Here is a 24,057-nt window from a genome sequence, read left to right on the forward strand (position 1 = left end):
AAGGAACTGCACTGAGGGCTGATGGAAGGTACATTTTTCTGCCTTGAGGAACAGGTGGAATTCCCTCAGGTGTTTCAGGACCTCTGCAACGTGGTGGCGATGTTCGGCCATGCTCCGGGAGTAAATTAAGATGACATCAATATACACCAGGACAAACTTGTGGAGGAACTCCTGGAGCACCTCATGGATGAAATCCTGGAATAAGGAGGGGGTGTTGACAAGTCCATATGGCATGACAAGGTATTCATAATGGCCAGTAGGGGTCATGAAGGCGGTATTCCAGTCGTCCCCCTCATGTATGTGGATGATGTTGTACACGCTGCGTAGGTCCAACTTGGTGAAGACAGTGGCACCTCGGAGATGTTCTAACACGGATGGGACGAGAGGAAGTGGGTAGCGGAATTTTACAGTAATCTTGTTGAGTGCTCTGTAATCGATGCAGGGCCACAAGCCTCCGTCCTTTTTTGCCACAAAAAAGAAGCTAGAAGCAGCAGTGGAAGTAGACAAGCAGATGTAACCTTAAGTACAGTAACAAAGTATTTGTACTTCATTACTTCCCATTTCTGACCAAGTGGCAAAAACATTCCACTTTAGGCCGTACAAACTCCTCGTGGATGGAGCTCTGGAACAGAGTATGGTTTCAACTACCTCAACCGACAGGCCAGCCTCTAGGTACTGGGCCCTCTCAGGGTTCAGACCCAGTTTCAGAGCTCTGGCCAAGGGTGAAATATTGTGCATCCCGCCTGAGACAGCAGGTCCTTCCTCAGACGGACCTGTCAATGGGGGCCTGCTAGGAGTGTTATGATGTCCGCAAACCATACTCGGGCTACTAACAACAAATCGGCCCCTTCACTCCGGACCCGCTCCAGAACTACCGAGAGCAGAGCGATTGGGAGGAAAGCGTACTGGCGTTGCCTCGTGTAGTGAATTAACTCAAAGGGGAAATATTAATAATTATTCATAACTCAATATGATTATTAATTATGATTAATTATGAATATGTAAATCTGTTAATCAGATTAACTGGATATAGCTACATTAAGCTTAATATTACAATCAGTTAACCTGTTGTCCAGTGAACACTCAGTGTTGATTGTTTATTAATTCTAAGAAATGTTCATTTCCAGGTTATGGAAAAATAACATTCTTATTGTACCGTGCTACTTAGAGCATGTAGTCAGGATCTGAATCACTTAAGAGGCAATTTATTAGCAGACGGAGTCAGAACCAAACAGGTATTGTGCACAGTCTTTATTAACTAACTCACAAACACATAACTAAACTAACAAACACATAACATAACATACACAAAGGTCACACACATACGTAGGTCAGAATGAGTAATGATACAGTTGAACTGGAAGAGGTACTGTTACTAGAGCTATAGGAAAAAGTCAAAGACAATCTGGAAAGGAATCATCAGTTTCTTCAGCAATAGCAAGGATATTACAAATCAATACTAAATCGCTGTTTAGTGTTCAAATGTACGATACTTGCAAGATGCCTTTAGGCTGAGGAGCATCGGATCTGCAGGTTGAGGAGAGATCTTGAGGATTTCGTTCCTACAGGCCTTGGCCTGAAGAGGCCTGCAGCAAGGAGACGTTTGTTCAGTGGTCCCAGAAGCAGGGAAAGAGAGGGAGTGGCATTGTTCTCTAGCTTTTAACCTCTGGTCAAAATCTAACCTCTTAAAGTTGATGTAGCCAATGAAGGTGTTGTATTTCCGGGCGACAACACACCTCCTGTCAGGGCTTTTACGACCAAGAAAGATTAACAAGCTGAGTTTTTGAATAAGAACTATTAAAGATTCTTGTAATACTGATGTGTTGCACAGGTATGGACATACCGCATACACAAGCATTTAAATCTTTTCGATACGAACCCATAGACACTAAACATGGCATGATTGAAGTTACCTTAAATGTATCATAAAACATACACATACATACGTGAATACCATGATTGTAGTACAGCAATGGTAATAATGGATACCATTTCCTGGGAATGTGCATGTTCATTTATAGAACAGTCTGTCTATACATTAATGCAAGAGAGAGTCTGTGTTATGTGTGGATAATGCAGGAAAGATGCACGTTTTTGTGTCTCTTCTCTGCTCTCAATGCGGCAGCCACATTCTTTGGTGCAATAAAACTTGTAACTAAGAACTTCTCGGGGCATGGAAGCCAGACCCCAGAGTGAGCTTAAAACTACTGGTTAACTAACAAATAATTGTGTCTGATTTGTCTCAGTCATTACACTCGGCCACGTCTGCACCACGGCATCCAACCCTAGTGGGGCTGGATGTGTGAGAGAAAACCACAGTGGGCAGTGAGATGTCTCTCGAGACGCAAACAAATCCACTTCCACTGGGCCAAACCTCTGCCATATCAACTTCACCACCTCGGGGTGAAGCCTCCATTCCCCGGGCCTCAGCCACTGCCTCGACAGGATGTCTGCTCCCTGATTCTGGTCTCCGGGGACATACATTGCTCTGCGAGACAACAGTTTCCCCTGGGATCACAGGAGGATCTGGTGCGGCAGTCTGCATAGAGGGCGCAACCTCAGACCCCCCGATGATTCAGATAGGAGACCACCAAAACATTGTCCGTACAGACTAAAACTTGGTGACCCTTGAGGTCTGGGAAGGTCAGCATTTCTAAGCAATCTGTGCTGCAAAGCGTCTGTCCATGACCACGCCCCAGCCCGTGAGGTATGCGTCTGTCGAGACGATTTCCTGGTGACACGGCGCTCCCAACACTGGGCCTTGGGACAAAAAACAAGTTTTTTTTCCCATATGGACAGAGAACGAAGGCACCTGCAAGTATTCTATACTGTAATTAATGCTATGTTGATTAGCATTGCATCATAAATATACATTTACATTTAATCATTTTGCAGACGCTTTTATCCAAAGCAACTTACAAGTGAGGAATACAACAAGCGATTTATCGTGAAGAGGCAAATAGACACAAGAAGTGTTCACAATACAGGTTTCAGACATTGCTTAGAGTAGCATAAGCTAGAATAAGGAGGGAATAAAGTAGGGGTGTCCTCGACCACGGATTTACATAGTTAAATCCGATTCGAATCTGATTGCCTATATTCGACTGATAGTCGAATCATAAAGGGGGGGGGGGGTGTCTTGAAAAACAGCAGTCCACTAGAGAGTGCGCACGGACTTTGAAATGTTCGCGCGCTGAACTGTGCACGAGATGGAGTGGGACACGGAAAATGAAGTAGGCCTGGCTATAGTCTACCCACGGCTTAAGACATCTTTTATTTTCTTTTTACACACAGCACAGAGAAACATCTTATAAACCAACCAAACTGCCTGTCAAGTGATAGACGAAACTGACAATGATTTTATATTTTTTAAACAAATGAAAGGCAATCTGGATAAACATTCACAGCCACAATGTACAGAACACTCTCAAAGATATAGAAGAAAATGAATAAAAACATTTTGGATAAATAAACTTTAAAATATATGTATTAATAACTGCAGAAAGGCCAGACTGCAGATAGATATACATTTCATATGTCGGCAAATCAAATTACATCGGCTAAATTGTCTGTGCGAGCAAGCTTTAACTAATCTACAGCGCAACATTGATGCACCAAAAACCAAAAAAAATTGTTAATTTAACCCTCTACCGCACGCATTATGATAAATTTATAAAACAAATATTTGACTCTTTTTCTTTTCTTAGAATGGCTTAACTTGAAGTGCTGTAAAAAAAAAGTTTTGGAAAAAAATATTATTTTAAGGTACTTTATGATATGTTGCCATATGGCAACAATGCGCAATAGTGGAAATAACTTAAAATAAGTGTAAGTGTATATAGTTAATATTTTTCCTCAGAAATGTTGTTTGTATTGAATAAATTGGTGCTATTATAAGCTTTAGCAGTAAATATAAACAACACCTTATACTTATTTTCCAACATCTTGTGCTTTTATACATGGAATTTATTTTTTTGCTGAATAATGCTTTATATTCTTTGAATTTCATTACGTTTTTCGTGAATATTATTTCAATTGCAAATGTAGACAGTTAAAAACAAATCTAATACTGTTCATCATGTATCATAAAACAATGACATAAAACCAAAAATATTGTAGTTCATGAAAATTCAACATTACGCAATCTTATGAGAGGAAGATTATGAACATGAACCCCCCATAATCCTTGAAACTTCACCTTTTTTCTGTATGAAACTTCAAAAAGCATTTTTTTTCAGAGGTGAGACACATGTACACATCACATTTGGTGCACTTTACCCTAACAATACACTTACAACCACCTGCACCTGCCTTTTTGAGACACAATGGTAGGCCAGTGGTAGATTTGGGCCAGTAGCACTGGCTGTGGTGGCAGGTCTCTGATGTTGATTTAATCCATAATACAAATGTCATGGCAGTCCTTAACATACGACTAATCAACATTATATCACTAGCATTAATGTTTTTATTGTTACAGCTTAACAGACTGCAGCTGGCCTTTGCTAGCTATCTAACCTATTATAATAATGCCATTCCATTATTGCGCAGTGTTGCCATATGGCAACACAGACATTTTATCGATTTACCAAAAACTAATTTCATAAAAAAAAGTTTGAGTGGTGAATATGTTATCATAACTTACCTGAGATGATGTTAACAATTTTTTTGTGAATGTGACATGGGCGGGTCCTTGTTTGTTACTGATGTTTTAATTTGCTTTCAGCAACTACATACAAGAGACGGCAGTCTGTCAGAAAATCGCGCCACAGACAAAAAAGACGAGAATTTTCTGTGTAGGGACTTAGCCTATTTATTAGCTCAATTTAATTGTTACAGGGAATAAGAATTGAATCAACTGTAAATGATTCACTGTAAATGATTCAGAATTAATATTTAACACGTCATCAATTATTCGTCCAGCGAAAATTGAGGTTAGAGTATTTCACCAATTCTGGATAAAATATTATTCTGCGGCCAACAGTAACAATATTTTATTATGATTATTGTTATTATTGTAATTATTATATTATAAGCAAGAGGTAACTTGATCTTTTACATTTAAGGCAGTAATTTGACACACAGCACAAGAAACTCGTATATGTGAAAATCAAAACAAGATTTATTGACTACTTCTAATGATTACAGGAAACTAAGGCTAAACACACACACACACACACACACACACACACACATACATACATGCACACACATTCACGGAGTTGATGAGTTATGAAAAGTCCCAAGTTCAGTGCTAACTTAACTCATAACCTGAGGAAAATCACAAAAGCAGAGCTTTGGCTTGATTCTTTAGGTTTAAAGGAGTTTCACCAGTTTCCAGCAAGAGAAAGAGAAGTTTGCTTGTACCTGCGTTTGCTGTGACAGCTGAGGTAATCGGGTTGTTCCGTGACTCGTGTACAGCGGAATCCCGTTCTGGATTGGCTGTCTTTCAGGTGACGTCTTCTCGGGAAAGCCCTGTGGGTTGCGCGGAAGCTTTGAAGGATGCTGCTGGCTGGTGCAACTGTTCTGAGCGTCTGGCTTGAGCGGCTCTCTTCTTGGGAGACTTTGGTCAGATATTTCACGAAGTGTTTTGGAGTCTGGATGTGACGGCTGTCGAATGATCAGCGGCGCAGCTCGTGGTTGAAGTCGGGTGTTCGATGGAAAATCAGCCCCGGTCAATCAGTTATCAATGACCCATGCGACTTTTCCGCCGTGGTCAAAGTAGCGGTGCTTCGGCTAACGGGCTTCAACGACTGTGCTTCAGTCCGGTTTCTGACCGATTTCGAGCGATTTCTGACCGACTTCTGGCTTCCAGCTTCTGACTTCCAGCTTGTTCGGACAGCATAGTTTTAAGGGAGCGATCCTCCAATGAGACGTTGCTACGGAGATTAGACACGCCTCGTCTATTGTCTATTGATCACATCGCGTGATATCTGTGGAACATTCTCCTGTTTTATTAACAACTTTATAATGTTTCTTAATATTTTCCTGATACTGAATTTCAATGTTTCATTCACATAGAATTACAGAGAATTATAAATTCTGCATTTAGAACTCAAACATGACACACTTCTTACACACATATTATTAGACTGACCTAATTAAAACAATGATTACCAGAGAAAGAAGAGGCATACGGGAATACAACATATAATGCATTGACTCCAACATGTTAGTAATCCCATCATATCATGCGTTATTCTAGATATAGTTAATATTTTAAGTAATTGACAATTGTCCCTTTTGAGATTCAAGATTGAGTCCTTAAGCATAGTTTAAACTTTGACCGGAGTCACGAGTGACCGGGTCAGGATGGATTGCTCACACAAGGGAGGTATTGATAGGACAGATTCGTCTTTAAATCCGTTGATGGGTCTTTTCCTGTTCCGTCCGATAATACAAGAGGGTTTTGTGAGAGAATCAATAGATTTAATGTGATCAGATCCACGTGATGGGTTCTGATTAGTTTATTGCTGATGAGCTAAGAAGTCCTTTAGACAGAGTCCTTTGTTAAAAGAAGTCACGTCATCACTTCTGTTAAGGCTAGGCGTTTCCTGTCAGGAAATGGATTTTTTGGACCAAATGAAGCTTTGTTCAATCATGATGTTCATTGATAAAGTCATTGGTAAGTTCTGTCGAGCAATGCCCTACAGTCCCCCTTTTGCTTGGCGAGGTTCCTGGTGCGAACGTCGGCAGGTACTGGAACAAGAGGCAGAGAGAGAACAGACACACACAAGACACAAACAACATCTCCATCACTGACTGAATTCTGGGGAAGGACTTGGGTACGGGTTCGGAACACTTCAGCTAACGTAGGGTCGTACTGTTTAAGATCAGTTGTAATTGGTGGTTTCGACTAATCTAATTGTCAGTGATTCGACAAGGAGGTAAAGGCGTAATTTCAATCAGGTTGGTTGAGTTCTCGCGTTCAGGTTCTTGGTCAGTTCTATCACATCGGATGCGCGGGACGCCTGACGTGCATCTATCGAAAGATTCTTGCACGGCGTTCATTCGCTTGTGCAGGATGAAGGCCAGTGTCAAGGTCACAATATATCCTACAACAGTAGAGATGCAAAGTGCTGTGTCAGCAGCAGACCAAGACCGAATGAATGACACGCCAGCGGGCGGAAGGCGAGCTATAGCTTCTAAGGCTGTATCAACAGGAGTCAGATCAATAAGTTGTGTTCCTTCCTCCCTGATCCTTTCTTCCAATTCCGGATCGAGGACGAAGGAATGCTGTTTGAAGAACGGTGAGATTTCAAGTTCCGCCTGGTACTCATCGTCGCCAAGGTGATACAATGCAAGATCGTCTATGTGGAAGATCGAGCCCTTAGGGACATTGATCCAGAGAGTTTGTTTAGGCAGGATAATGCGTGTGGCAGCTAGTGTCGGGTCTAATTGATTCTAGGCCGCAGAAGCCCTCGGTATTATCAAATACGAATGGTTTACTCGGGCAAAGATAATGAATGTCTTTCGTGAGTGTACGCATTTTAGGTTTGGGGCCTGGTACAACTGTTCGTTGTTATCGTGGTACGTCACGACCTCAGGAGTGTGTATTTTGAAAGTTCCCTTGCCAAAATCAAACATTCACAACGTCTTTGAGCCGGTAAATATTATTCAAATCGATAACGGGCAAACTGAGGAGGAAGACTAATGATATTGAAGGAGGAAAAAGGGAAAGCATGAGGAGAGAGAGAGAAAAGAAAACACAAAGAGACACAAGGACACTGAGTTTACTAGAGCAAAGTAAGTGTCACATGTGTGAAGCAACTCCTTTCTACTAGAGGTTGTCCCTAGCAGTGCTGTGGAGGAACATGTGTAAGTGTTGTGTAAAACAAAACAAAAACTTTCCCTAGAATGACAAAGTCATTAGTGGGGTGTAGAGTATGGGATTGTCGGTCTGTGTCAGTGGGTTTGAACCTCCCCCTTTTCCTGTCGGTTGGAACCTTGGTGCCTCTTTATCTGGTTCCGATGGACCCATCGAAGGATAGGCTCATTGCGGCCTTGTCTGATTTTGATTCGGTAGGCGACAGGTGAGAGCTTGTCCACAATCTCATGTGGTCCTGTCCAGTGAGGTAGGAATTTCTTTGACAGGCGATGGGGAGCTTTCTGCCTTGGCTGGGCGAAGCTGTAGTACCACACTTTGTCTCCGACATTGAGTTCTTGGTAAGAGGCCTTTTTGTCGTAGTAGGCTTTACGACCTTCCGCGCTTCTTTGGAGGATTTGTTGTGCGAAGGCGAAAGTCACTCTCAGGTGCTGATGCAACTCTTCCAGATACTGATGAGTGGTGTAGGCGGTGACGAGGTTCATGTCACCAGGTTGGTACAGCAGGTGTAGTGGTAGTGTCATTTGTCGCCCTGTCATCATTTCGAATGGGGCTACTCCGGTAGACCGGTGAGGGGTGGCCCTGATGGCCAGAGGGAGCTTGATATCCCAATCCTTTTGGTTGACGGACACATACTTCTTCAACATGCTTGCCACTGTCTTGTTGGCCCGTTCGACCTGCCCTGAGGAAATTGGATGATGGCTTATGTGAAGCTTGGCCTGTATGCCCAGGAGTTTCCATACATCCTGCATAACCTCAGCGGTGAAGTGGGTTCCTCGGTCAGAGTTGACTCTTAGAGGCAGTCCAAATCTTGAGAAGATGTGGTTCATTAACAGGCAGGCTGTTGTTTCTGCTGTATCGTTGGGAGCTGGGAGACACTCTACCCACTTTGTGAATTCGCAAACCACGGTGAGGAAGTATTTGTTACCCCGTGTTGACCGTGGCAGGGGTCCTACCCAATCTATTTGGAGGTCCGACCATGGGAAGGTCATTCCTTTCCATTGTAGTGGTGCTCTGTGGTTTGGGTTTGCCGGTTGGAACTGGCAACACACCAGGCATCCTTTTACATATTCCGTCACATCTTGCTGCATGCCAGGCCAATATGCTACTTGTTTGAGCGTTTCATAGGTGGCCTTGGCGCCATGGTGTCCAGCGCATGGTGCATCGTGGGCGTGTGTCAGCATCATCCCCCTTTGGCTCTGAGGAACTACAAGCTTTGGCGCAGTTAGGGGCTCAGGGACATATGTGAGAACGCCGTCTTTGAGATGCAGCATGTGCTTGATTGAGTGAAGGTGGCGGAGATCAGAGGACTTGGATAGGTCGGATGTGGAAATGGGATGAGTTATTGGGTCGGAAATGTGAGCGACGATGGTTTGCAGCGTTGGATCCAACGCTTGGAGGGTGAGGAGATCATCCGCAGTGAACTGAGGTGAGAGTTCAACATGGGAGGAGGCGGGGGTTTGCGCGCCAGCGGCGTGCTGGTGGCGGGTTATGGCTGCAACTGAAGGGTTGGGTGGGAGGGAAGGACATTTCCAAGGCTCTCCATGTGATGCACCAGCTTTGGCAAGGGCATCGGTTTGGTCATTGAGATCTTTGTCTTGCCCTGGTTGGCGTGAATGACCACGGACCTTTTTCCAGTAGATGATCATGTCATGTGTGGTGACAATGGTATCGCATGCTTGGAAAAGTTCCTGATGTTTGACAGGCTTGTTGTTAGCTGTCTTGAATCCATTCTGTTTCCATCCAGCTAGATGGCATGTGAAACTTAGACGGGCATAGTTCGAGTCAGTACATATCAGGAGTTCTTTGATGTTGTGGGAGGCGGCCAGTTGTAGGGTGATGAGGATGGCTGCTATCTCTGCATATTGAGATTAGTGAGGGACTAACTTGAACTGTTGTGGTGGGCAAGGGTCATTGTTGAGCCAGACCACGCCTGCTCCCGCTTTCAAGTTGCCTTGTTGATTGTAGGAGCAGCCATCGACATATGCTGTGGGCATGCCTTCACACACATTCTCCTTGAAATACTTATAGTTTGTCAGTTGCGGTGGTGCCGGTTCTTTGGCTTCTGCTGAGGTATTCAGCGTGTCTGTTGAACAGCTCTGACAGGCTGCTAGCCCGTTTCCCAGTGAGGATTTGTGGTTTTGGGCATATCTTGCCTCGACGTCTCATCTTTGGAGCGTCATTAACCATGTAGCTATGCGGGCGTTGGTTACCACGCCATCCCTGATTCGTTGGCTGTTGAGGAAGGTCACTGGTTGGTGACAAGTTTCAATGATAACCTTCTGAGCTCCGATGTAGTTGGAGAAACGCTGAATGGCCCATACAGTGCAAAGCAAGGCTTTTTCGCAGTCTGAGTATTTGCATTCTGGGGGAAGCAAGGTTTTGCTGGCATAAGCGACCACCCGTTTGTCTTTGTCGTGGAGCTGGTACAGACCTGCACTGAGGCAATGATTGGAGAATCCAGCTTCCAGATAGAATTCTTTTCCTGGGTCGGGGTAGGCCAGGCATGGGGCGGAGCACAGGCGTTGTTTGAGCTCGCTCATGGCTGTGTCCTGGGCTTCCGACCAAACAAAGGGTTTGTCCTTCTTCAGGAGGGAAGTCAGTGGTCGTGCGATGTCAGCATAGTTCTCGATGAACTGTCGTGAGTAGTTGCACACTCCCAGAAAACTTCGTAGCTCAGAGATGTTAGTGGGCGTCTTTATGTTTTGTATTGCTTGTGTACGGCTGGACTGCGGCTCAATGCCGCCTCGTCCGACGAGCAAGCCAACATAATTTACCTTGGTTTTACACCATTGTCCTTTGTGGAGGGCAATTTTCGCTCCTGCTGTTGTCAGCTGGTTCAGGACATGGTCGATTTCTTTGAGGTGGTCTGCCACATTGTTGCTTTTCATAAGGATATCGTCAACATAAATGAGGTTGCCTCTGGCTCTGGCATCGGGGCAAGCTTTGTTCAGAAAGATGTTGAATTCAGCTGGGGAGTTGGCATAGCCGAAGGGGCACCTTGTGAAGGTGAATTGTCGATTGCCAAAGGTGAACGCCAACTTGTGTTGGTCATCCGGGTGGACAGGGATTGTCCAAAATCCTGAGGCGACGTCCAGTGTGGATAGGATCGTGGAGCCTTTGATTTTGGGAATCTCTTGGTCCAATTGAGTCATAGGCCATCGCGATAAGGGAACTTTCTGGTTCAATTTGCGATAGTCAATGGTGGGCCGCCATTTGCCGTTTGCTGTTGCAGGGTCGGATGACCCCCTTTTGTAGCATGGAGTCAATGATATCTTGCACTGATTCGTATGATGCTATCGGAATCTTGTACTGCCGCACAAATGTCGGTGGCGCATTTGGGTGAGTTGGGATGCGCACCATGTGGATATCAGTCAGGCCACAGACCAGGGAATCCTTTGCGAAGGAGTCCTTATATTTGCACAGAACTTCTTTAAGTCCTTGGCGATCCATTTCACTGTGGAGGGCATCCGCCTCGCTTAGGATTTGTTGGACTTGTGCATTGAACCCAGCATAGGGTTCCTCTGAGTCATTTGAGGGACTGTGGGCCTTGACAGTCAGTTCTACAGGTGACTCTGTTGCAGTCTGTGTTGACACATCGTAGACAGCGAGGTGAGTGTCATATGTAAGTTCTGATCGGCAGACACTTTCTTTAGGCACCGGCAGAATAGAAGTGATGGTGATGATCTCATGGGGCTTTGTGCAAGTTACGGTGTTGTGGCATTCATCTGAAATTAGTTCGGCTGGTATGTGGCCGATGACAGGAACTGTCAGTTCAAAGTCATGGAACGCCTGGTTGATGAGCCATCCCAGGTGACTGGCTTTTGGCACATTGATGTCTTTGGCCGTACAGTTGTTGAACAACACATACACAGCACGAGATGACACTTCTATGAGAGGTGTGGCTTCCAAGGTCAGTCCTAGTTTTAGGCAGGTCCTGGAAGGTTGGAAGAAGCCTAGCTTACTGTTAAGGGTCTGGCCAGGTCGCATGTTGAGGCGGACACTGACACTCTTGCTGTAAGCGGGGATTGTGGCTTCTTGCTCGTTGATCATGGCGCATGCATCTGGTATTGTTTGACCAGACCGAAGATTCTTGAGGTTGACTGAAGATGTCAATTGGTGTGACAAGGGAGCCCATATGACGTCATTCACGGTGTCAACGCAGGCGTTGAGACGGACCATGATGTCTGCTCCTATGTAGATGTCATGAGGCAGGTTGGGGACAACCAGGAAGTAGTGACTCAAGAGTCTGTCGTTCCATCGTATGTCTGCAGCACAGACAATCTTGGAGGTAGCCATGGTTGTTGACCATGGATTGAGAGGGAAGCGGCTATGCTTCGAGACGTGTGGTATGCTCTGATTTGTCTGCTTCAATGTTCTGAAGAGCTTCAGGCTGATAGCTGAGTTTTCAGCCCACAGGGCTAATGCTGCATCAGGCACTGATATGTCTTGGACATTTATGGCAGTCATGATTCGGAGGGAACCTGAGTCTGAACGCTTGCAGTGAACAGAGGAATGGGTCTTGGTTCTTGTTGCTTGACGTGGAACTTGCTCTTGACTTTGAACTTGCATCGTCAGTCAGTGGATGGGGGGCGGTGTCTGTGGCTTGACACTGCAATTCGTTCAGGTTTACTGACTGGAGGGGCAGAGGCTCACGGACTTGTGTCCATATCTTCAGGTGTTTGAAGTCTATTAAGGGTTCAAAGCGGTTAAGCAGGTCTTTCCCAATGAGGAGAGGATATGTGTTGAGTGGTGAGACGTATACTGGGTGAACAAGGTTCATTGGTCCCACTGTTAGGTGAATTGGGGCCACATGTTTTAGTTGTAGGCCTGTGTGGGAATATGCTTGGAGGTTCAGCTCACACCTTTGAAGTTTGAAGGTTCCGTTAGACCTCTTTGTTCTGTTTTGGACTTCTTCAAGGAGTTCTGTTGACATTAGGGTGATGTCAGCTCCAGTGTCGAGGAGGGCTTCGACCTTGATGTGTTGTTCGATGATAATGGAGAGGTAAAACTTTCTTGCGATACCTTTCTCAATGAGATCACCTAGGAGTTGGGGACTGGAGTTTGGGATGAGAGAGGTAGGCTGTCAGCATTTATTTCATTTTCTTCGGAGGAGTGGCAGACGACCAAGACAGCACTTTCAGGAACTGGAGTGGTTTCAACAGCAGGTGTATGTTGGATGCTGCTGTGATCTGACCCATCAGGTGTTGGATCAGTTTCTGTCTGTTTTGCAGGATGTTCAGGTGGGATTTCTTGTCCGTTTGAAGTTATGGTGCTTGTGGTTCTCTGAGAGAGAGATGAGGTGCTGTTCTCTGGGGTATGTTGAGTCAGGTGGTCGCTGCCATCTCGTCCGGCCGCTAGTCAGGATGAATCTGGTTTCGCTTTCTCTTCCCACTTCCGGTCGTCCTCCTTTCGTTGGAAGAACTCTTTCATCATCATTTTCATCAGCTCTTGAGAGTCGAAACAAGGTGAAGTCTTTTGTTCTGGTATGGATTCATTTTGAGCTCTGTCAGCTTGGAATCTTTGTGAGTTTTTTCGTCGATTCCTTGGGCTGGTTGCTCCAGGGTGTGTTTGTCGTTTTCCCTTGGATTCCCATGAGCCTTTTCCTCTGGGGTTTCCAAATGAGCTTGGCTGATTCCAGGTTTTCTCCCAATGACTCTCATGAGGTCTTGATTGGTTCCATGAATTTTCCCAGTGACGTCCAGGTGAGCGTTGTCGTCCACGTGGTCCATCCCAGCGGTTGTCTCTCTGTTTAGGTCGAGTACCAGTGTGGGAGTCCCACTCTCTGTTGGACGAAGATGCATTCCACTCTTTGGGTGTCGGCTTGGCAAGGTCTTGACGCTGGGTGCCCTCTAGGGCCAGCCCTTGACTCTGTGTGTTGAAGTCAAGAACTGTGGTGGTTTTGGTGCCCTTTTCTAAGGCCATCTTCTGTTTACAGTAGGCTTTGTGCGCCAAGTCTCTTAACTGTTGAGCACTCATTGTGCGTGGACAGGCAAGGACGCCAAGATGGTGGCTCACCCCAGGATGGAGGTTTCTCAGGAAGAGAGTTTTGAAGTTCAATTCCTCCTCCATGCTCTGTTCGTTGCGAGACCCGAAGTATGCTAGCCTTAGTCGGCTATAGAAGACTTGAGGAGTTTCGTGACGACCTTGTTTTGTTTCCAGGGCAGCCACTAGTCCTCGTTCTGACTCAGGGTCGGCAAACTCTCTGATGAGAGCTTCTCGGAGCAGGTGGTAATCAGTCTTTGTGTGGGCAGGCTGCCGGTCCAGGAAGCTGCGCACTTCAGAGCTGGATGTGGCTCTGAGCAAATAAAGTCTATCTTTGTCAGTGACATTGGGTCTCATTTCCAGATGGAAGTCAATATCTTGCAGATAACTCTGAACATTTGGACTACCTGGCACATTTGGAGTGAATTTGCCAATGTTTCTAGCAAGCTTGTCAAGGTCTCTGAGGTCCAAGCCATGAGATGATCTGTGGCTGGCTGGAGCACGTTCTTTTAGCTTAGTGGGGAGGTAGGATTCTTCGGAGGGAGCAGGTGACTGTTTTGGCACTGCCCCCTTCTGATCATGTGCCAGTCCAGGAACAGGGGAGCCGGTCCTGCTTGGCAAAGGTGAAGTCGGTGTCCGACGTGTTCTTGACGGCTCACAGCGCAATTCATATGCATGCTTGAGTTCCTCTTTAATACTGTCAGACTCTTCTTTGATGTAGTCAAGCTGTTGTTTTAGGCGGCTGACCTCATTTCTTGACTCATTCAGGTGAGTTTCGAGAGCTTTAATTCGGCTGTTCTTGTCTCTGAAGTCAGCCTTTGCTTTTTCCAGTAGCTGTTCTGCGTACTGTAGCTTGTCGGAGAGGTCAGCGTAGTCTGCTCTGCCTCGTTCCATTTCTTGCGTAGTAGCTGCTAGGGTCTCTTTTAGCCTGTTGATCTCCTCTTTGGCGCCTTGTTCCACTTCATCAGGCCCTTCTCGTCGTTCCTGAGCCTCCAGCTCCAGCTGTTCGATGCGTCGTTGTGCATGTGTCAGCTCCTGCTGGCGATGGGCGGCTTGCCTGTCGCTCAGTTTGAGGGTGGCGATGAGTGTGTGGCTTAAGAGCCGGTGATCTTGGCTAGTTCTTTGTGACTGTAGCTCTGGCTTGGGTCCTGTTTCATGAGGCTTGCTATGTTGTCATCCAGCTGGTCCTGTGTCTGATGCTTTAGTGTTTCAGCGGCCTTAGGTAGGAGGCGGTCTGTTACAACACTTAGCCAGGTCTCCAGATCCTTCCAGTGTCCAGCAGGGTCTGTTGTGCGAGACATGTTTGGCACCGCGAGGGAGATCTAAACCCGAAACTGACACAGACCTTGAAGAAAAGAACAAAACAAAACACAACAAAACAAAACAAACAAGCAGGGCAAATCAAAGGTGTAAGGGTGCAATGTCAAGTGTGGGCTAATGGGAATGAGGAATGAGTGTGTAAATGTGCAGGTAAGACTGGTTCTCGACTGTGGTCTTCTTGTGGATGTGCTTCTAACTCAGAGTCTCTGCGAAAAGAATCAGTAAGCACACACAGATAGCACAGCTCGAGAAGAGTAGAAGAAAAGAAGAGCACGAAACAAACAGAATAGCATTTAGCAAAAAGCAGAATAATAATGGGGTGCTTCCAGTTTCCCTATAAAATGAAGTTGTCTCTTTAACACTTTTGCAGAATGAGTTTTGTAAAATTTTTATTTTAGAAGGATGGTTCTAGACAGGGGTTTTGAAAAGGATTTCAAATTACCAGGACTGTGATTGTTATTAAAATTCCCTTCAGGGCGAAAGAAAAACAATAACAATGACAGTATTGGTTTCTCAGCTAGTAGGATTGACAACCATGCACCACTCAAAGCGCTTCTAGACGCGTGCTCGGGGTTTATGGACGCCTACCAGTCTCCTTGTCGACCTGCTGAGCCTAGGCTGAGTAGGATAACAGGATGAGGAGGGAAGGTAAAGTGAGTGTCATACTATTTTAAAAGAAGTGTTCCGTTTCCCAAATATTTGTTAAATATTTCTCAAACACTCTGCTTTTATGACTTTCACAGGTACAAATCCAAAAACCAGCAGCAGTAGTCAAACCAGAAGAGGACAACTGAGAGAGAGAGAGAGAGAGAGAGAGAGAAGAAGAAAGAGAGTGAAGTTTTGCTCCCAAAATTTGGAAAAATTACAGGGTTGACAGAGTGGTGGCGCTAGGGAGTCGCTACACCTAGGGGGTTAGCTTGCTGCTCTAGCAGGACAAGTTAACTGACCCAAGTATTGAGGGAGACCCCAAAATTTTCCTTTAAATAAATGAATTAAATCAAAGACTGAGGGAGTGAAAGTCTGAGACTAAACTTTATTTTAAATGAAATTTTGAATTCAAATTTGGAAGTTGTGAATTAAAATTGTAATGGGTTCAGCATTAAACATTGAGAGCAATTATAATCAAATTAATCAATCAAGTATCATCTGAATTAGGGAAGCCCAAATCCTAATTAATGACTAATGAAATTAAAATTTCAAAGCAATAATGATTAGTTAATGATTAAAATTGCCAGATGTTTGTAAGCAACTACCATTAAATTAATCCACAAATATCCATACCATATGAAAGCTAAACTGAAATTGATTATGAACTTGATTTCCAATTAAAATTGAAATCGAATTAAAGTTTCCAATCAAAAATTCATATTCCCAGATGTCATTAAAGTCAATAAGAGCAATTACAAATAACATAAAATGTCATTAAAAGTAATTAGGACGATTGCTACTAAAACAAAACAGTGTTTAACTGACAAGAGTAAATTTAGGAGAGAGAACTCTCAAACAAATGATATTAAAAACCAGGTTTATTAAATTTAACATTTGTCACGTTCTCTCAAATGGGAGGAGATGAGAAAAGATAAGATGTGTAAGTTAGACAGAGAGGGAGGTGAAAGCACTAGAGTGAATTAAAGTTCAGTAAGAAAGTCATTCCAACATTGCAACATTGCATTCAGACCACAAAATGCTATGCTAGCCACTAGCCCTTTAGCAATGCTACTAGCTTTACATAGACTGTAATGCAACCGCGCTAGTTTTAGCTAGCTCAGCTTGTGCTAAGCCTTGTTTACACACAGTTGAATATGGCGCTGGCAGACTGCGCATGCGCACTTAAAGGTTACCCCGGGAAAGGTTTCTTAGGGCTTCCGGGTTACAGCTGTCACTGTCGTGGTGACCGTGACGCACAACAAAAGAGTACGCTTGTTCTATACTCTTTGCATGTTCGTTATCTGTGTGCAAAATCACATTAATCATTGAACTGACGGCGCAGTTCACATTGACCCATTCAGCTTCAGTGCTGAACAACCCCCACACGTTAGAGTGAGGCACATTAATCCACAGATTTTTCTGCAATTAATAATAGTAACATTACTGAGATCTCGGCGATCTGAATCGTTCGTGTCAGTTTCTGGACACGCAACAACATGCAGGATTTACTGCAACAATACTTGATCAAGAATTTTCAAAATAATCCCATTCAAATCAAACTCAGACACGTATAGTGTTTAGAGTATTAATATCTCATCTCACGAATGAGCGGATATAGGCGGCACATTAGGTAGCTACTCTCTAATGTGACCATGCAGGGATTTTAGCTTAGTTGAAATAACATTGGAACACGCAATATTATCCACTATAGCTAAGGCCTTAAAGAACAAAGCAAGGAACACGCTCACTCTGTCCTGGTGCGCTCTCAGGCGACTTTCCTTTTGTCTTGGCAGACAATCTTAGATTCATTTACTGCAGTTTTAACAACAACAACAACAACAAAACGTACAGACAAACAACTCGAGTTCAGATTTCATTCATCCACAGCGCCTTATGTGCAATCATTGTTATGACAATCAAAAAGCCTCGTTTCTGTTTCTAATCTGTCTTCCGGATCAAGAAAAGATACAATCACACAAGTTACTTGTTTTGTGTACAAATTAGATTAAACTGCACGAATTTTTCTCCACCATTATGTAAGGACTTAGCCTATTTATTAGCTCAATTTAATTGTTACAGGGAATAAGAATTGAATCAACTGTAAATGATTCAGAATTAATATTTAACACTTCATCAATTATTCGTCCAGCGAAAATTGAGGTTAGAGTATTTTACCAATTCTGGATAAAATATTATTCTGCGGCCAACAGTAACAATATTTTATTATGATTATTGTTATTATTGTAATTATTATATTATAAGCAAGAGGTAACTTGATCTTTAAGTTTAAGACAGTAATTTGATACACAGCACAAGAAACTCGTATATGTGAAAATCAAAACAAGATTTATTGACTACTTCTAATGATTACAGGAAACTAAGGCTAAACACACACACACACACACACATACATACATGCACACACATTCGCGGAGTTGATGAGTTATGAAAAGTCCCAAGTTCAGTGCTAACTTAACTCATAACCTGAGGGAAATCACAAAAGCAGAGCTTTGGCTTGATTCTTTAGGTTTAAAGGAGTTTCACCAGTTTCCAGCAAGAGAGAGAGAAGTTTGCTTGTACCTGCGTTTGCTGTGACAGCTGAGGTAATCGGGTTGTTCCGTGACTCGTGTACAGCGGAATCCCGTTCTGGATTGGCTGTCTTTCAGGTGACGTCTTCTCGGGAAAGCCCTGTGGGTTGCGCGGAAGCTTTGAAGGATGCTGCTGGCTGAGCGTCTGGCTTGAGCGGCTCTCTTCTTGGGAGACTTTGGTCAGATATTTCACGAAGTGTTTTGGAGTCTGAATGTGACGGCTGTCGAATGATCAGCGGCGCAGCTCGTGGTTGAAGTCGGGTGTTCGATGGAAAATCAGCCCCGGTCAATCAGTTATCAATGACCCATGCGACTTTTCCGCCGTGGTCAAAGTAGCGGTGTTTCGGCTACCGGCTTCTGACCGATTTCGAGCGATTTCTGACCGACTTCTGGCTTCCAGCTTCTGACATTAGCTTGTTCGGACAGCATAGTTTTAAGGGAGCGATCCTCCAATGAGACGTTGCTACGGAGATTAGACACGCCTCGTCTATTGTCTATTGATCACATCGCGTGATATCTGCAGAACATTCTCCTGTTTTATTAACAACTTTATAAAGTTTCTTAATATTTTCCTGATACTGAATTTCAATGTTTCATTCACACAGAATTACACAGAATTATAAATTCTGCATTTAGAACTCAAACATGGCACACTTCTTACACACATATTACTAGACTGACCTAATTAAAACAATGATTACAACAATGCATTTGAAGAAAACCCACATATTGAATACATTGAATAGACATGTTAGTAATTACATCATGGCATGTATTATTCTGTATATAGTTAATACTTTAAGTAATCGACAATTGTCCCTTTTGAGATTCAAGATTGAGTCCTTAAGCATAGTTTAAACTTTGACCGGAGTCACGAGTGACCGGGTCACGATGGACGGTCAACACAAGGGAGGTATTGATAGGACAGATTCGTCTTTAAATCCGTTGATGGGTCTTTTCCTGTTCCGTCCGATAATACAAGAGGGTTTTGTGAGAGAATCAATAGATTTAATGTGATCAGATCCACGTGATGGGTTCTGATTAGTTTATTGCTGATGAGCTAAGAAGTCCTTTAGACAGAGTCCTTTGTTAAAAGAAGTCACGTCATCACTTCAGGAAATGGATCTTTTGGACCAAATGAAGCTTTGTTCAATCATGCCTCTGGCTGATGAAGCCATTTGGTAACGTCTGTCGAACGAGTCCCTACATTGTCATAAGAAGGTTTTAGGACAACTTTGATGAAAGATGATTTATGACCCATTTTACATGTTGACTATATTAAACAAAGTATAAGTAATAACAAAGTATATTGTTATTGGCTGCAAAGTGTGTATTTTTTAGTATTTGGAATAAGCCAAAGGTAGGCTACTGAACAGTAACACTGTAAAATAATATATTCATTGTATATTGCTTGTGTGTTCGGGAGACACTCGTAATTATTTTGTAATGTACTTAAATCACAAATAAAGTGTACTTATAATACAAAGTATCCTTATAGCACAAATAAAGTATACTTATAACGCACATTAAGTACACTTTAATATCACTAATCAAGCATGTAATTAGTCCCTATACAGGCATATACTTAAAGTTGTGTTTTAATACAGTTGTGTTTTAATTACAACTCAAATATACTCAGTACAAAATTAGTTGTTTCAAAATAGCACACTTTAAGGTAATTAATCATTAACACACTTGAAATATACTAATAATTAGTCTTGCTGCAAGTATACTTAGCATACTTTTTTTCACTAGGGTGTGAGCTTTAATCCACGTGGCTAGTGCGCTGCGCAGAAACCGATCATGTGCGTGCTCCGCGTGTATATCATAACAATTGTATTTTTGATGTGTTCGTATTCAAACTCCAGTTCTGACTGCATTGCGGGCAAAATACAAACACTCATGTGCTGCTGTGCTGAGGGAAACATACACATGGCTCGCGTGTCCAAACGCAGAGGTGAATGAACAGCACTTTGTGAAATTTGAATTATCTGTAATGCGATCTCATGCAAACGAATTTTCCATTTGTGCTGGTAGATTACAGCAAAACAATCCACCTGTACCCAAACTTCTGTTCTGGATGCGTCACAGGAAAACGCATTTTTGTTGTAGCACTGCGGAAACAAACATACGACCCATGTCTCTGAATGACAAGAGACAGAGGTGAGAGAAGTGATACTTCCACATGCATATTACTGCAATTATAATCTTATGCAGACTACAGCGCAGTAATCAGATTAAATGTGCTTTTTCTCATGAATAAATGTAGAAAGTATTGACATCAGCATGCACATACACACACGTTTGGTGCTCTGTGACTTCAGATCTCAGTGATTTATCACATAAAAATGTTTGCTTTAAGTTTGTATTTTCTCTTTAATAATGGATTCACTGCTAAACTGATCTGATCTGATCTGAGAGAGTGAAGAGTGTGTCATTGTTCTCTACAGGTTGTATGATTGTGGAGTCACAGATGAAGGTTGTGCTGCTCTAACTTCAGCTCTGAGATCAAACCCCTCACACCTGAGAGAACTGAGTCTGTCTGGGAATAATCTAGGATGTTCAGGACGTGAACTGCTCACTGAGCTAAAGAATTCTCCACATTATAAACTAAAGACACTGTGGTAAGTAATAATTTCAAATAAATATTTAAGTTTTCATATAGATGAACATTTATATATTTATATGCATATTTGGTCCCACTTTATATTAGGTGTCTTTAACAACTATATGTACTAACATTTAAATGAATCATTTAGTTTAATGCAATGTTTTTACATTGTACTTATATTTTAAAAATACCTGCATTTAGTCACATCTGTAAATAATTTCTGTAATTACATTTATAATTACACTGTTGACCGTTCCCTTACGCCTTAACCCACCCTTAAACCTACCCATACCTTACCCATATTCAACCTCAATAGCAGCAAAAGTGTTTTCAATACAATATGAACACAATAAGTACATTGTATTTGATAAACAGAGAGATTTGGCTTGTTTATGATTGATCTGTATTAAAATAGTTTGGCATGTATCAGACTTTTATCATTTCAAATGAATGTCTGATTTTACGTAATTGACTGTTTTATTTTTGGATTTACAGGTTTTGAGGAAATTCCCATTTCCAATCAAATATCCGCTCTGAGTCCGGCTCCACACACTCTCCTCACGGACACTCTCCTCTTTCTCCACTGTAACTTGAGAAATTCACCACAGTGTTCATAAACTCCTCTGATCTGAATCACGCAGCAGAAACCACAGGGTCCTGAAGCAGAGAGCTCAGAGAGCTGACAGAGAGACACCGTTTGTGTTTCTTGTTAGACATACTGAATACAGACTGATAGATTAATAATTATAGCTTTTTTAAGACAGGGTTTCATAAATGTTAATGATGACTGTATTAATTATACACTAACTCTGTTAACTTGTATATATGTATGTATAAGATACTGTAAAAAACTATTTTACAGCACAATTTGAATTTGTCTCATAATTGATCACTAATGTGATGTTGATGAAGCTCTAGTCTGAATGGAGATGAGAATATAGTAGTGCTGTAATCATAAAGTGTCTTTTCAAAGCTGTTGTGTAAGAAACTCCATTTCCATGTCAAATAATGTTTATCATTGGTTTTTAAATGTAAACTGCAGACCTTCTACAACTAACAGCATTTTATTTTATTTAAAAATCACATTTTGTGCCGTTGTCTAGTCTGATTTGGCATTAATATTACAAGAAATCAGTGTTATTCATATGTAAGCACATAACAGTCTTTAGGTCTGTAGAAATGATGATCAGCTCATATTGAACACAGAGATCAACCCCAACACACATCCAGGGACGTGCACAGACATTTTGGGGGGCAGGGGCTCAAATGGAAAAAAGGGCACTTCTCATGATTATTTATTTAAAAAAATAATAAACCCTTAAATATATTAAGACAACTCTGACTTCCCTTACACTCATGCAATTGGTTTATACTCCACAGATTTCTACAAAATAATTAGTTCACATATAAAGGCCATGGTCTTCTTTAGTATTCACTAGGTTTATCACGAGAGAAGTCAACAGCAACTATTTTCAAGCTATATATTTAGAATAAATGACTGCACCGAGGAGAGGGACATAGTTTCACTAATAATTTGCTTAAATCAATAAATCATTTTAATTTTTTTTTTTTTTTTGGTGTTATTGGAATACTTCTTTCATGAAGTGGACAATTTTAAGATTGTGGTCCATTTTTGCTGCCATGTCTTTTACTCTAATGGAAAGAAAACTCAACTCTAACCCTAACCCTACACATTTAGATGGTGTTTGTTTTAAGCCTACTACCCTCCATCTGTTTGCATCTGTAGATTTATTCTAAATGAACCAAAACAAGCTAATCTGCATATTTAAACACATCAATAATTTGTTTTCCTGAACTGTTAATGCTTGCTGCATTATATATTATAACAAATGCCTGCAGAGGGCGCCAAAAGCCTGCTGATTTTTGTTGTTAGACAGCACATCACGATCAAATCCACGATCAAAGCCAACCATGATTAAAAATATATTATTAGTTAAATAATAATATTCGGCCACTTCTTTGTGATAGAAATGCTACAGCCACTGTAATTTCTTAAACAAGAATATGTGGACATCAAACATGCAAAGACAGAGCGAGGGTTTAAACTTTTATTGATGTATTATCCTGTTTAAGCGTAGATTTGAGAATAGCATTATGTAGCTAATGCTGTATTATGATTTTTAAATAGATTTAATAAACCATGCATCTTTAGAAAAATGTCTAATAATGCGTTTCATGGATGTGCGTCCATGGAATGCTCCTCTTCTGGTACTGACAGCCCTACAGATATCTTCACCATGGTTCAAAACCATAGACTGTAAAAAAATATATGGACGTAGTGTCCGTGACATCACCCATAGAGTTCTGAACAGCAGTTTTGACCAAGCGGCAACCTCCCCCAGTCTTTCGTGAAGCCAATACGGAAGTGACTTAAACTGCGATTCATCGACTGGCCGCTAGGGACAGGCTCCAAAAGAGAGCAGAATCTCATAGAGTCCCATGTTAAATTGGCCAAGTTTATAGCAGAAAAACATGTTTACAAGTTGGTTCAAAATGTGGTTTTGGTCTATACTGCTAATTTTGCCCTTCATGACAACTCTGAGGGGGGTGAATTGTTTTCTAACTCATTCGTTTAAATTATATTAAGCCTTAAAGTTCTGCATAATTAAGGGCGTGGTCACTTGAGTGACAGGTAGATGCCGCTGCTGTCCAGTGTTGCCAACTTAGCGACTTTGTCGTTAGATTTAGCGACTTTTCAGACCCCTTTAGCAACAATTTTTCAAAAAAGCGCCTAGCGACAAATCTAGCAACTTTTTGGACAAACCTCAGTAACTTTTCAAATGTCACCAGCACTGTCATGTGAGCGCGAGGTCTTACTTTCCCGCTGCCGTCATTGAGTGGCTGAGAGGAGCAGCAGCACCGTTGAGTGCACGGCATCTGACAGACGTGAATGAGCGAGTACATACGAGCACACAGTGTTGCCACGGACCAAACACTATTTCTGATTCTCCTTTGCTTTATATTTAAAGAATTTAGTTTGATGGTTTTAATTTCCATTTTTCTCGTGTGCTTATTATCACTTATTTTACTCACTATCACAGAGCTTTAGTTCATCCAGTTTC

General features: G+C 42.4%; 1 long non-coding RNA gene and 1 pseudogene across 1 annotated transcript; one reads left to right on the forward strand and one right to left on the reverse strand.

Annotated features, from left to right (window-relative positions):
• Positions 1-12,920: 12,920 nt before the first annotated feature.
• Positions 12,921-15,360, reverse strand: LOC125248585 (annotated as a pseudogene).
• Positions 15,361-19,852: 4,492 nt separating this feature from the next.
• On the forward strand, positions 19,853-22,301 carry LOC125248725. Its single transcript, XR_007180348.1, has 2 exons — positions 19,853-20,987; positions 21,470-22,301. It is a non-coding gene; the product is annotated as an uncharacterized LOC125248725 (long non-coding RNA).
• Positions 22,302-24,057: the final 1,756 nt, after the last annotated feature.

The sequence above is a fragment of the Megalobrama amblycephala genome, linkage group LG16, assembly GCF_018812025.1.
Source record: "Megalobrama amblycephala isolate DHTTF-2021 linkage group LG16, ASM1881202v1, whole genome shotgun sequence".
Lineage (NCBI taxonomy): Eukaryota > Metazoa > Chordata > Actinopteri > Cypriniformes > Xenocyprididae > Megalobrama > Megalobrama amblycephala.